Here is a 12,500-nt window from a genome sequence, read left to right on the forward strand (position 1 = left end):
ACGGATCTCCTCCCCATATCCACCGTGCCAGACGATTACATTCGTAGCCTGTGGGATCACGCTAACTTGCTCAGAGGCGCTTGATTCCCACTCCCATCCCACATCACTCCCACACCCGACTCCCATCCCCCACTCCCACGTCAACTCCCACCTCCCACTCTCATCCCCCACTCCCACTCCCACTCCAACCCCCCACTCCCACCCCCACTCCCACTCCCATCCCCACTCTCACCCCCACTCCCACTCCCATCCCACTTCACTCCCACTCCCACTCCCACTCCCATCCCCCACTCCCATCATCCTCTTCCATTCTCCACTCCCACACCCCACTCCCATCACCCAGTCTCATCTTACACTCCCGCACCTCACTCCTATCCCCCACTCCCATCCCTCACTCCCACCTCATACTCCCATCCCCCACTCCCACATCCGACTCCCATCCCCCACTCCTATTCACCACTCCCATCCCCCACTCCTATTCACCACTCCCATCCCCCACTCCCATGCCCCACTCCCATCCCCCACTCCCAGATCAAACTCCCATCCCCCACTCCCATCTCACACTCCCACACCCCACTCCCACACACCACTCCCACACACCACTCCCACATCCGACTCCCATCCCCCACTCCCATCCCCAACTCCTACATCCACTCCCACAACCCAATCCCATCCTCGACTCCCACACTAACTCCCATCCTCCTACCCCTAATTCAAAAACACGACATTTATATCTAATGCTAATGCAGTGTGATATTAACAAAAATGTACTTCATACAATATGTAAATTGTAGAATATTAAGTATGATAGTGAGAGGGAGGATTAATATTCCAACGTTACCTTGCTATTGTTGTTATCTTCTTTATAATTATTATTATTTACGTCTTGCTTTAATGGTTATATTTCTCTTGGAGTGATTTTTCCACAGTCGGTCTCAGTATGGACTGGAAGCCCTGCTGTTTTATGCGGTAGTTGGGTTTACACGCGCGCACACGCATACACACATATACATGTACACACACATACATACACACGCACACACATACACATACACACACATTCACATACACACACACATGCACATACACATATACATCCACAAACACATACGCATACACACGCATACACACACACATACACATACATACATACACATGTATACAAACACATACACACACATACATATACACACATACACATATACACACATATACATACATGCACATACATACACACACATACACACACACACACACACACACACACACACACACACACACACACACACACACACACACACACACACACACACACACACACACACACACACACACAGCAGTAAAAATTCTCCCAATTTCTTTAGATAGATTGGCTACGAAAAGTCGCGGTTCCCATTGCCTTGGCCCAGTGGGGGGCGAAGTGGGGGTGGGGGAACCCCACTGGGGGGAGGGGGGAGAAGGGCAGAGACCCTGGGGTGCCCACATAACAGTTGGGTCTAAAAGAAAGGTAAGAGGTGGGGGGTGGGGGGGAGATGGATTGGGGGACAAGTTCCCATAAACGCGCAAGGTGATAACATAATTACAAGGAAGACAATGGGAAATGAGGAAGGGGAGGAGGAGGAGGAGGAAGAGGAAGAGGATAGGAGGAAGAGGAGGAGGAAGAGGAAGAGGAAGAGGAGGAAGAGGAAGAGGAAGAGGAGGAGGAGGAAGAGAAGGAGGAGGATAGGAAGAAGAGGAGAAGGAGGAGGAGGAGGGAAGAAAAAAGTGGTGAGGGTGAGGAGGGAGGGAATCAGAGTGGAGTGAGAGGAGAAGGAGGAAGGAAGAGAGTGGAAAAAGAAAGAAGAAGAAAAAGGAGGACAGGAGATAAGGAATGGGAAAGTGAAAAGTGGGAGGGGAGGAGATGCGGAGGAGAAGAGAGGAGGGGAGAAGAGGAGGAGGAAGTGAATAATAGGAGAAGAAGAGTAGGGGGAGGGTGGAGAAGAGAGAAGGAAAAAGAAGAGGAGAGGGAGGAGCAGTTTGGGGAAGAGGGAGAAGAAGAGGAGAGGAAGGAGAAGTTTGTGGAGGAGAGAAAAGAGGAGGAGGAGGAGGAAGAGAATAGGGGAGGGTGGAGAAGAGAGAAGGGAGAAAAAGAGGAGATGGAGGAGAAGTTTGGAGAAGAGAGAGAAGAGGAAGAGGAGGAAGTGAATAAAAGGAGAAGAATAGTAGAAGAGAGGGAGAAGAGAGCAGAAGGGAGAAGAAGAGGAGAGGGAGGAGAGGAAGTTTGGAGAGGAGGGAGAAGAAGAGGAGGAGGAAGTGAATGATGGGAGAAGAGTAGAGGAGGGTGGAGAAGAGAGGAAAAGGAAGAAGAGGAGAGGAAGGAGAAGTTTGGAGAGGAGCGAGAAGAAGAAGAGGAGGAAGAGTAGGGTGGAGAAGAGAGGAGAAGGGAGAAGAAGAGGAGAGGGAGGAGGAAAGGAAGGAGGAGAAGAGGAGGAGGAGGAGGAGAAAGAGTAGGGGAGGGTGGAGAAGAGAGAAGGGAGAAGAAGAGGAGAGGGAGGAGGATAAGTTTGGAGAGGGGGAGAAGAAGAAGAGGAGGAAGAAGAGTAGGGCAGGGTGGAGAAGAGAGGAGAAGGGAGAAGAAAAGGAGAGGGAGGAGGAGAAGAGGAGGAGGAGGAGGAGGAAGAGTAGGGGAGGGTGGAGAAGAGAGAAGGGAGAAGAAGAGGAGAGGGAGGAGGATAAGTTTGGAGAGGGGGAGAAGAAGAAGAGGAGGAGGAAGAGTAGGGCAGGGTGGAGAAGAGAGGAGAAGGGAGAAGAAGAGGAGAGGGAGGAGGAGAAGAGGAGGAGGAGGAAGAGTAGGGGAGGGTGGAGAAGAGAGGAGGAGGGAGAAGAAGAGGAGAGGGAGGAGGATAAATTTGGAGAGGGGAGAAGAAGAAGAGGAGGAGGAAGAGTAGGGCAGGGTGGAGAAGAGAGGACAAGGGAGAAGAAGAGGAGAAGAAGAATAAAAGAGAGGGAGAAGAGAGGAGAAGGGTGAAGAAGAGGAGAGGGAGGAGGAGAAGTTTGGAGAGGAGGGAGAAAAGGAGGAGGAGGAGGAGGAGGAAGAGTGAATTACAATGCATTGTTTGTCTTTACTCTATTCATTTAACTTACATGCTGGTCTATTCACTCATTCATTCATTTGTTCATCTGTTCGCTTATATAATTATTCATTTATTCATTCGTATTTGTTCAAATTTATTTTTATTTATTTTTTATTTGTCTAATTCATTCATTTCTTTATTTGGTTATATATTTATTCATTTATTCATTCATATTTATCATAGTTATTTACTTTTCGTCTATTTGTCTATTCATTCGTTCAATTATTCATCTATTTGTCTATTTATTAATTTGTTTGTTTATTTGTTTATTTATTCTCTCAGAAACTTATGAGTTGTATGTTTATCGCTATGTGGTTTGATGTATTGATCATATATTTCCTCCCCATCTCGTACATTATGGACCAAAAGGTCACCCGCCAGCGAGCCCACCCGCCCGCATGCCCTGCCACTGTAAATCACTACTTGTAGTCGTGGGGTTCTGTCTTGCCCGGGGCATGCAAGGCGGACGGCGTGGAAAAGAGGAGGAAAAAGAGAAACAAGAGAGAGTGAAGGAAGTCTGTGCAGATAAATTTTTATTTATTTTTATTTTAATTATTTATTTTTTTTTTTCCGCATCCGACCTAGTTATACACCAAAAGGTCTCCTCCTGTCGGCATGCTCCGCCTTTGTAAAGGGGTGAAGAGGAAGAGTGGAAATGGTGTGAAGGAAAAGGGAAGAGGCAAAGTGAAGGGGAGTGGTGGAAGGGCAGGAAGGAGGGGCAGGAGGGAGGGGCAGGGGAAGGGGTGGAGGATAGGGGAAGGAGGAGGGGGAGGGGCAAGAGGAGGGACAGAAGGGAGGGGTAAGAGGAGGGGCAGAAGGGAGGGGCAAGAGGAGGTGCATGAGCAGGGGCAGGGGCAAAGGGAGGGGCAGGAAGGAGGGGCAGGGGGAGGGGTGGAGGAGAGGGGAAGGAGGAGGGGGAATGGGGCAAGAGGAGGGACAGAAGGGAGGGGCAAGAGGAGGTGCATGAGCAGGGGCGGGGGCAAAGGGAGGGGCAGGGGGAGGGGTGGAGGAGAGGGGAAGGAGGAGGGGGAATGGGGCAAGAGGTGGGACAGAGGGAAGGGGAAAGAGGAGGTGCATGAGCAGGGCAGGGGCAAAGGGAGGGGCAGGAAGGAGGGGCAGGGGGAGGGGTGGAGGAGAGGGGAAGGAGGAGGGGGAGGGGCAAGAGGAGGGGAGGGGCAAGAGGAGGGGAGGGGCAAGAGGAGGGGCAGAAGGGAGGGGCAGAAGGGAAGGGCAGGAAGGAGGGGCAGGAGGGAGGGTCAGGGTTATGAGCAGGGAGAAGGGAAGTGGGAGGGGCAAGAGGAGGGGCAAAAGGGAAGGGCAGGAGGAGGGGCAAAAGGGAAGGGCAGGAGGAGGGGCAAAAGGGAAGGGCAGGAGGAGGGGCAAAAGGGAAGGGCAGAAGGAGGGGCAGGGGGTATGGGTAGAAGGGAGGGCCAGGAGGAGAGCAGGAGGGAGAGGAGGAGGGGCAGAAGGGAAGGGAGGGGGAGGGGCCGGGGGGAGAGGCAGGAGGGGCATGGGGGAGGGGAGGAGAAGGGGGAGGAGAGGCAGGGGGAGGGAGAGGAGGAGGGGGCATGGGGGAGGGCCGGGCCTTTGCTTTGCAAATTGGCTTTTTCTTCCCCATTTGTCATAATCCATCGTAAGGTTGTTTACTGGCCTCATAAAGATGGATCCTTTATCTCTCCACTCACTCCCTCCCTCCCTCCCTCCCTCCCTCACCCATCCTCCACATTCTCCACACTGTTCCCGCCTCCCCTCCCATATCTCTACTCCCTCCCTCTCTCGCTCCATCCCTCCCTCGCTCCCTCCCTCCCTCGCTCCCTCCCTCCCTCCCTCCCTCCCTCCCTCGCTCCCTCCCTCCCTCCCTCGCTCCCTCCATCTACTCCTTCGTACTCCCCAAGTACTCATCAAATCAATTCCTCCCTCACTCTATCTCTCCTTTCTCTCCCTCTCCCTCTCCCTCCCCCTCCCTCTCCCTCTCCCTCTCCCTCTCCCTCTCTCTTTCTCCCTCTCCCTTTCTCTCTCCTTCTCTCTCCCCCCTCTCTCTCTCCCTCTCTCCCCCCCTCTCTCTCTCTCCCTCTCTCCCCCCCTCTCTCCCTCTCTCCCTCTCTCCCCCCTCCCCCCCTCTCTCCCTCTCTCTCCCCCCTCTCTCTCTCTCTCCCCCTCTCTCCCCCTCTCTCTCTCTCCCTCCCTCTCTCTCCCTCTCTCTCCCCCCCTCTCTCTCTCTCTCTCTCTCTCTCTCTCTCTCTCTCTCTCTCTCTCTCTCTCTCTCTCTCTCTCTCTCTCACACACACACTCTCGTCTCACTCGCTTTATTCCCTATGCTCCCTTCCTCCATCCCTCCCTCTCTCTCTCTCCACCGCTCCCTCCTGTACTTCCTCCACCACCAGCTCACCCTGACACTCCCGACTCCCTAATCTCCTCCCGTCTCACGTGGGTGCCTCGGAGATGAATAAAATCGCCTAACGGCATCACAGATAAAAGGAAAAAGTGACCCCCGGTATGTAAGGGGGTGATATAATCAGGCTAGAATTCCTTTGTTATCGAAGGGAAGAGGACAGGGGTGGAAAAGGGGAGTGGGGAAGGGGAGGGGTAAAGGGAAAGGGGGAAGGGGAGGGGGGAAGAGGAGGGGGAAAGGGGAGGGGGAGTGAGGGGGAGAAAGGGGAGGGAAGAAAGAGGAGGGGGAAAGGTGAGGGGGAGGGGGGATGGGGGAAGAGAAGGGAAAGGGGAGAGGGGGAAAAGTGAGGGGGAAAGGTGAGGGGGAGGGGGAGGGGGAGGGTTAAGGGGAGGTGAAGGGGGAAGGGGAGTGGGGAAGGGGAGAGGGGAAATGGGGGTGCCACGGAAATGAACTTGATAGCCCGGTGCCGGCAAGCAAGAGGAAATGAGAGGGAGAGCGGCACCCGGAAGGGAGGTGGTACAGCGCGCAGACATGACGCTATTACTTCTTCAATAGTTGCAATCTACAAGTTGCAATCTTGCCATTCGTTCCCGGGAGAGAGAGTAGGCTCAGCCTTCCTTTGATCCTTTTTATTTTCACAGGGAGTAGGGAGGGGGGAGAGGAGAAGGATGAGATGTGTATGTTGCAGTATAGTAAGATACAAACGCGAGTGCCTTCATATTTCTACGTCATCTCCCTAGACAGTTCCTTTATTCCCAACTCTCTCTTTCTATCTCTATATCTCTATCTACCTATCTCTATATCTCTATTTACCTATCAATATCTATTTTCCTATCTATATCTCTATATCTCTATTTACCTATCTCTGTATCTCCACCCATCTACCTATATCTATATCTCTATTTACCTATCTCTATATCTCTATTTACCTATCTATATATCTATACCTATCTCTATATCTATCTATTTACCTATCTCTATATCTCTATCTATTTACCTATTTCTATATCTCTATTTACCTATCTCTATATCTCCACCTATCTACCTATCTCTCTATCGATCTATTTATCTCTTGCCCTCTTTCTCACGTACTCTTTTTGTTGCTCTCTTTCACTTGATCTCTCTTTCTGTCTCGTTCTCTGCCTCGTTCTGTCTCTACTTCTTGCTCCAACAGTGAGACTCTACGTGTGGGGGTGGGGGGTGAGGGTGGGGGGTAAGGGTGGGGGGTGTAGGGGAGGGGAGTCACACGATGACGTCAGCTGAGCACCTCCTGGGGTGAGACCTTTTCGTTCATTCTTCAATGACGGATCTTTGGAGAAGACGCCATGACCATATAAGGACATGTTGCTCCAGAAACATCGGCGCGCCTCCCCCTCCCTCCCTCCCTTCCTCCTTACGTCCCTCCCTAAGGAGGCCTGACAGAAAGAAGGATCGGAAGATGACAGATAGCCGAATATAATCACCTACGGTTGTCTCGCTTCACGAGACGTGGACCCAACACTCAAGGCAAAGGTGAAGACCACAGTCGTAACTAAGTGTCTCCTGGTGTGTGTGCGTGTGTGTGTGTGTGTGTGTGTGTGTGTGTGTGTGTGTGTGTGTGTGTGTGTGTGTGTGTGTGTGTGCGCACGCGCGTGTGTATCAATATTCGCCTTTGCGTGCATATACTCCCATTTCAGGAACAATAAAGGACTCTACATGCGGACAGAGGGACAAACACGTCCACAATATAACCAATATAACCACCAGGTGGGCCCAGCCCAGGTTAATAGAAGGAGAACGAGAGAGCGATCAAGAGAGTGAGTGAGTGTGAGTGAGTGAGTGTGAGTGAGTGAGTGTGAGTGAGTGAGTGTGAGTGAGTGAGTGTGAGTGAGTGAGTGTGAGTGAATGTGAGTGAGTGTGAGTGTGAGTGAGTGTGAGAGTGAGTGTGAGAGTGTGTGAGTGAGTGTGAGTGAGTGTGAGTGAGTGTGAGAGTGAGTGTGAGAATGAGTGTGAGAGTGAGTGTGAGTGAGTGTGAGAGTGAGTGTGTGAGTGTGAGTGTGAGTGAGTGTGAGAGTGAGTGAGTGAGTGTGAGTGAGTGAGTGTGAGTGAGTGAGTGTGAGTGAGTGAGTGAGTGTGAGTGAGTGTGAGTGAGTGAGTGAGTGAGTGTGTGTGAGTGAGTGAGTGTGTGTGAGTGAGTGAGTGTGAGTGAGTGTGAGTGAGTGTGAGTGAGTGTGAGTGAGTGTGAGTATGAGTGAGAGTGAGTGTGAGTGTGAGAGTGAGAGTGAGTGTGAGAGTGAGAGTGAGTGTGTGAGAGTGTGTGAGTGTGAGTGTGAGTGTGAGAATAAGTGTGAGAGTGAGTGAGAGTGAGAGTGAGTGAGTGTGAGATCTCTTGTTCCCAAAACACCACGAAACTCAGCCGGGCTCAGTCACATAAAATCCCTCCTGACGATAACATTGTTTACAAAAACACAAGACACTAGACAAGACGGGGGGTTGGGGGATTGGGGGGGGGTAGGGGGGGCTATTGTCCTATCTCCCCAATAATCACACTCTCCTTGTCAACCCTCCTTCCCCCCACCCCCCACCGCGAAGCCCCTCAGGAGGCTTGGGTCTCATTCCAACACCTCCTCGTAGGTTCCTCCCACACTCCTCCCTCTCCACAGGTCTCCTTCCTACTCCCTCAGAATCATCTATCTCAGTCCATCCCATCCCATAACTTTCTCCTCCCCCCTAACTCCCCCTTACCTCCCTCCTCCTCCCTCCTCCCTTCCTCCCTTCCTCCCTCTTCTTCTCCGCATGACGGATGAGAAACCTTGGTCATTCGTTACACATTGTTACTTCGGCAGAAGCTTCCTTCAGACTTCGGCAGAAGCTTCCCTCTGAGTCATGAGAGTTCTTCTCCGTCTCAGTCATTGTGTCATGCAGAACATACCTACAGTGAGAGACAGGGACCTGTATATGACCCTACGTGACGTAGGTCATGTTTTGGGCGAGGGATGGCTGGGGGTGGGGATGGTCACGGCTTCGGCCGCAGTGAAGACAAATTGAACGGGGAATAGACCTTCCTACCATGAGTATTGTCATCAAGAAATTTCGAATTTTCCTGTACTAAGTTTGAGCTTGTGTGTGTGTGTGTGTGTGTGTGTGTGTGTGTGTGTGTGTGTGTGTGTGTGTGTGTGTGTGTGTGTGTGTGTGTGTGTGTGTGTGTGTGCGCGCGCGTGCGTCTATGCGTGTGTGAGTGAATGAGTAGTGAGTGAGTAGGGTGAGGTCCACCTGTCAGCTCTCTTAACCGAGACGGCGTCAAGACGAAGACGAAGTCGAAGCTGGGCTACCTAACCGAACACACACACACACACACACACGCACGCACACACACACGCACGCACACACACACACACACACACACACACACACACACACACACACACACACACACACACACACACACACACACACACACACACACACACACACACACACACACACACACACACACACACACACACACACACGCGCGACGGCGCAGTGGTAGCGTTCGCGGCCGCCACTACGGCGGTTCAGTTTTCGAATCCCGCCCAGGGCTGAAATGATATCAGTATCGCTGCACTACGAGTCGTTACTCTAACTCTCGTGGGCGGGGAGTTGGGTGTGTGTGTGCGTGTAAGGTCACAGCATTACCAATAGATCGGTCATATATGAGCTCTGAGCTCTCTTCCGGGAGGGTAAAAACTATTGGTCACGAGTTCAACACGTGATCCAAGACCATGGTGAATCACGCACACACACACAAACACACACACACACACACACACACACACACACACACACACACACACACACACACACACACACACACACACACACACACACACACACACACACACACACACACACACACACCGATGCTTATCGCACACTTTTTTCCTAACTCGTCTGACCGATCTCATAAGGTCGACTACCGATCGGGCGGAGCGATCGGCGGGAGACTTCGATGCCCGAGAAGGACCGCGCCGCTCCGTGAGATGAACCGTGATTAACCGCCCATGACCGCCGAATTAACCTCAATGGGCAGAGTCGATGAGCCCATGAACCGTTTTGATACGGTCACGCCCATGATTAAGATCTCAGCATCTGAGCCGAGAGTAAAGTCTAAACGGGTTACGGGAAAGTGTGTCCTGTGTGTGATTCACTGCCATGGTCTTGGATCACGTGTCGGACTCGTGATCGACAACTATTTCTCTCTCGGAAGAGAGCTCAGAGCTCATGTATGACTGATCTATGGGTAATGCCTTGGCCTTACACGCACACACACACATCCCTTACTCCCCGCCCACGAGAGTTGGAGTAACGACTCGCAGTCCAGCGATACTGAAATTATTTCGGCCCTGGGTGGGATTCGAACCCGGACCGCCGTAGTGACATCGGTGAACGCTACCACTGCGCCACGAGATTGTGTGTGTGTGTGTGTGTGTGTGTGTGTGTGTGTGTGTGTGTGTGTGTGTGTGTGTGTGTATGTATGTCTTGGATCTTCTCTGGTGTGGTCACTCCATAGCGAAAGGGTCAATCGCTTCAACGCCGCAAAGTTCCTATATGGGCATCTGGGCGTCTCGGTCGTACAAGTCCCTCTTCAGCTTTTTTTTAACCCACTGCAGGATCACCTGCCTACCCCCACGGGATACGGCGCAACCTCTATGTTCTTCACTGTGGCGGATTCATTATACGCTTGACAGAACAAAATCTACAAAGATAAAGTTGCTGGGTACGCCCATGGACCATGTGGGCGGGGCCCTAGCGGCGCCCACTCCGGTATCCCCCCACGCCCCCACACCCTCACCACTCGCCCGCGGTCGGGAGCGGGACGGACCGCCTACCAACCGCCCTCCCCTCCCCCTGGGCGGTTTTGGTCCGTTTCTCTTTGATGAAACTTATGAAGCCCAAAGGTGCTTCTGAAATCACTAAGATCGCATGACACTAGCCAGAATAAAAACTTTAAGTGATACATTTACTTTAACTCCAGAGGTCTGTGTTTTAAGTGAATAAAATCGTCAGAGAATATTTTACTTAATTTTTTTCTTAAAGGGCGAATACAATGTAAGAGATGTTTTCGTTAGTTTCTCATTATCTCCATTATTATCTTTCCTTCCCTTCCTTCTCCCTCCTCTTTTTGTCGGACTCTCTTCTCTTACCCTCCTCTTTTTGTCGTACTTTTTCCTTTTCTCCTCTTTTTGTCGGACTCTCTTCTCTTCCCTTCTCTTTTTTTCGTACTCTCTTTCCTTCCCTCCTCTTTTTGTCGGACTCTCTTCTATTCCTCTCTTTCTGTCGGACTCTCTTCTATTCCTCTCTTTCTGTCGGACTCTCTTTCCTTCCCTCCTCTTTTTGTCGGACTCTCTTCTCTTCCCACTCTTTTTGTCGGATTCTCTTTCCTTCTCCCTTTTTTGTCGGACTCCCCTCCCCCTCCCCTCCCCTCCCCTCCCCTCCCCTTCCCTCCCCTTCCCCCTACTCGCATCCACCTTCTCTTTTCCCTTCCAGTCTTCCTTACCCTTTCTTGTCCTCTTCCTGTGACTCTCTTTCCCTTCCTTCCTCTTTTTGTCGGACTCTTTCCTCTCCTCCCCTTCCTCCCACCCGCACCCTCCTTCTCTTTTCCCTTTCCAGTCTTCCTTACCCTTTCTTGCCTTCCTCCTCTGACTCTCTTTCCCTTCCTCTTTTTGTCGGACTCTCTTCCCTCCCCTTCCCCTTCCCCCCACCCGCATCCTCCTTCTCTTTTCCCTTTCCAGTCTTCCTTACCCTTTCTTGCCTTCTTCCTCTGCCTCTGGGCTGTGGCACAGGAGCGAACAGCCTTCACTGGCAGCAGAGAGCAAGATTAGATATTAATTTGCATACAATGAACACGCAGTGTACACAGTGGAGCGCGTTCGAGCGCGCATGCGCGGGACTCTTGTGTGTGTTTACTTAATTGTGTTGACCTGATTGTAATGTACAGGGAAGGAGTTAAACTCGTGGGGCGCTGTTTATGTTTCTCCAGGTACTTTACTTACATTTGAGATCGCTTGTGGATTTATCTGGGAATGTTTCACCGTCGAAGTTATTAAAAGAGTTAATGCATCTGTATGGAAAGCTTTACTTTTTGACATTCTCCCTCTCTCTTTCTCTCTCTCTTTCTCTCTCTCTCTCTCTCTCTCTGTCTCTCTCCGTGTCTCTGTCTCTGTCTCTCTCTGTCTATCTCTCTCTATTTCTCTCTCTCTATTTCTTTCTCTCTTTTTCTCTCTCTTTCTCTCTCACTCTCATTCTCTCACTCTCTCACTCACTCTTTTTACTTGTTTCTATGACCTCTCGTTTCTCTCTAACCCCAGACCATGAGATATCTTCTCTCAGTCTTGTCTCTTCCTTATGTCCTGGACACCACACTCTTTTCACCTTCCCCCCTTCTCTTTTCCAATCGTGGTTAATCCAATCATCTTAATCTCTCTTCGTACGTTTAATCTGAAAGGTTAGGAACCAATTTGGTCGCTGGTCTTTGTGCTCTCTCCATCTTGTTTATAAACCATAACCACATGCTGTGACCACTCCGCCACCGCTGCGAATTCCAAATTAGGCAGAAACGGGTCGCCTTTTTCTTCTTCTTCTTCTTTGAGTAATTTTTTTCTCTAATACAGTTTTTGTTAAATTGGATAGCCACTGACGTTCTGACGACCTGTGTTGCTGATCACTCAAAATTGCGGAAGATTTTTTGTTTTTTTGTTTAATTGTTCAATGTAGAAGAGAATTTTCCAGTATTCATCTGTATATTAGTATCTATAGATACTGGTACACAGGTGAGTACTGTAAACTTCTGTTCCACATTAAACGATGAGAAAAAAGTCTTCCGTAATTTTGAGCTATCAGCTACACAGATCATAAGAACGTCACCGGCTATCCTCTCTCTCTCCCCCTCTCTCTCCCCACTCTCTCTCTCTCTCTCTCTCTCTCTCTCTCTCTCTCTCTCTCTCTCTCTCTCTCTTGCTCTCAGCTCTTATCTC

The 12,500-nt window shown here is 50.8% G+C and overlaps 1 protein-coding gene and 1 pseudogene across 1 annotated transcript in view; one reads left to right on the forward strand and one right to left on the reverse strand.

The window, feature by feature from the left end:
• LOC143029545 (uncharacterized) overlaps positions 1–8,397 on the reverse strand; it is a 29,994-nt pseudogene extending 21,597 nt beyond the window's left edge.
• LOC143024844 (uncharacterized) overlaps positions 1–12,500 on the forward strand; it is a 197,763-nt gene that overhangs the window by 57,309 nt on the left and 127,954 nt on the right. The window lies entirely within an intron of this gene.

Source organism: Oratosquilla oratoria, chromosome 1 (assembly GCF_046742065.1).
Source record: "Oratosquilla oratoria isolate Oo_2021 chromosome 1, ASM4674206v1, whole genome shotgun sequence".
Classification (NCBI taxonomy): domain Eukaryota; kingdom Metazoa; phylum Arthropoda; class Malacostraca; order Stomatopoda; family Squillidae; genus Oratosquilla; species Oratosquilla oratoria.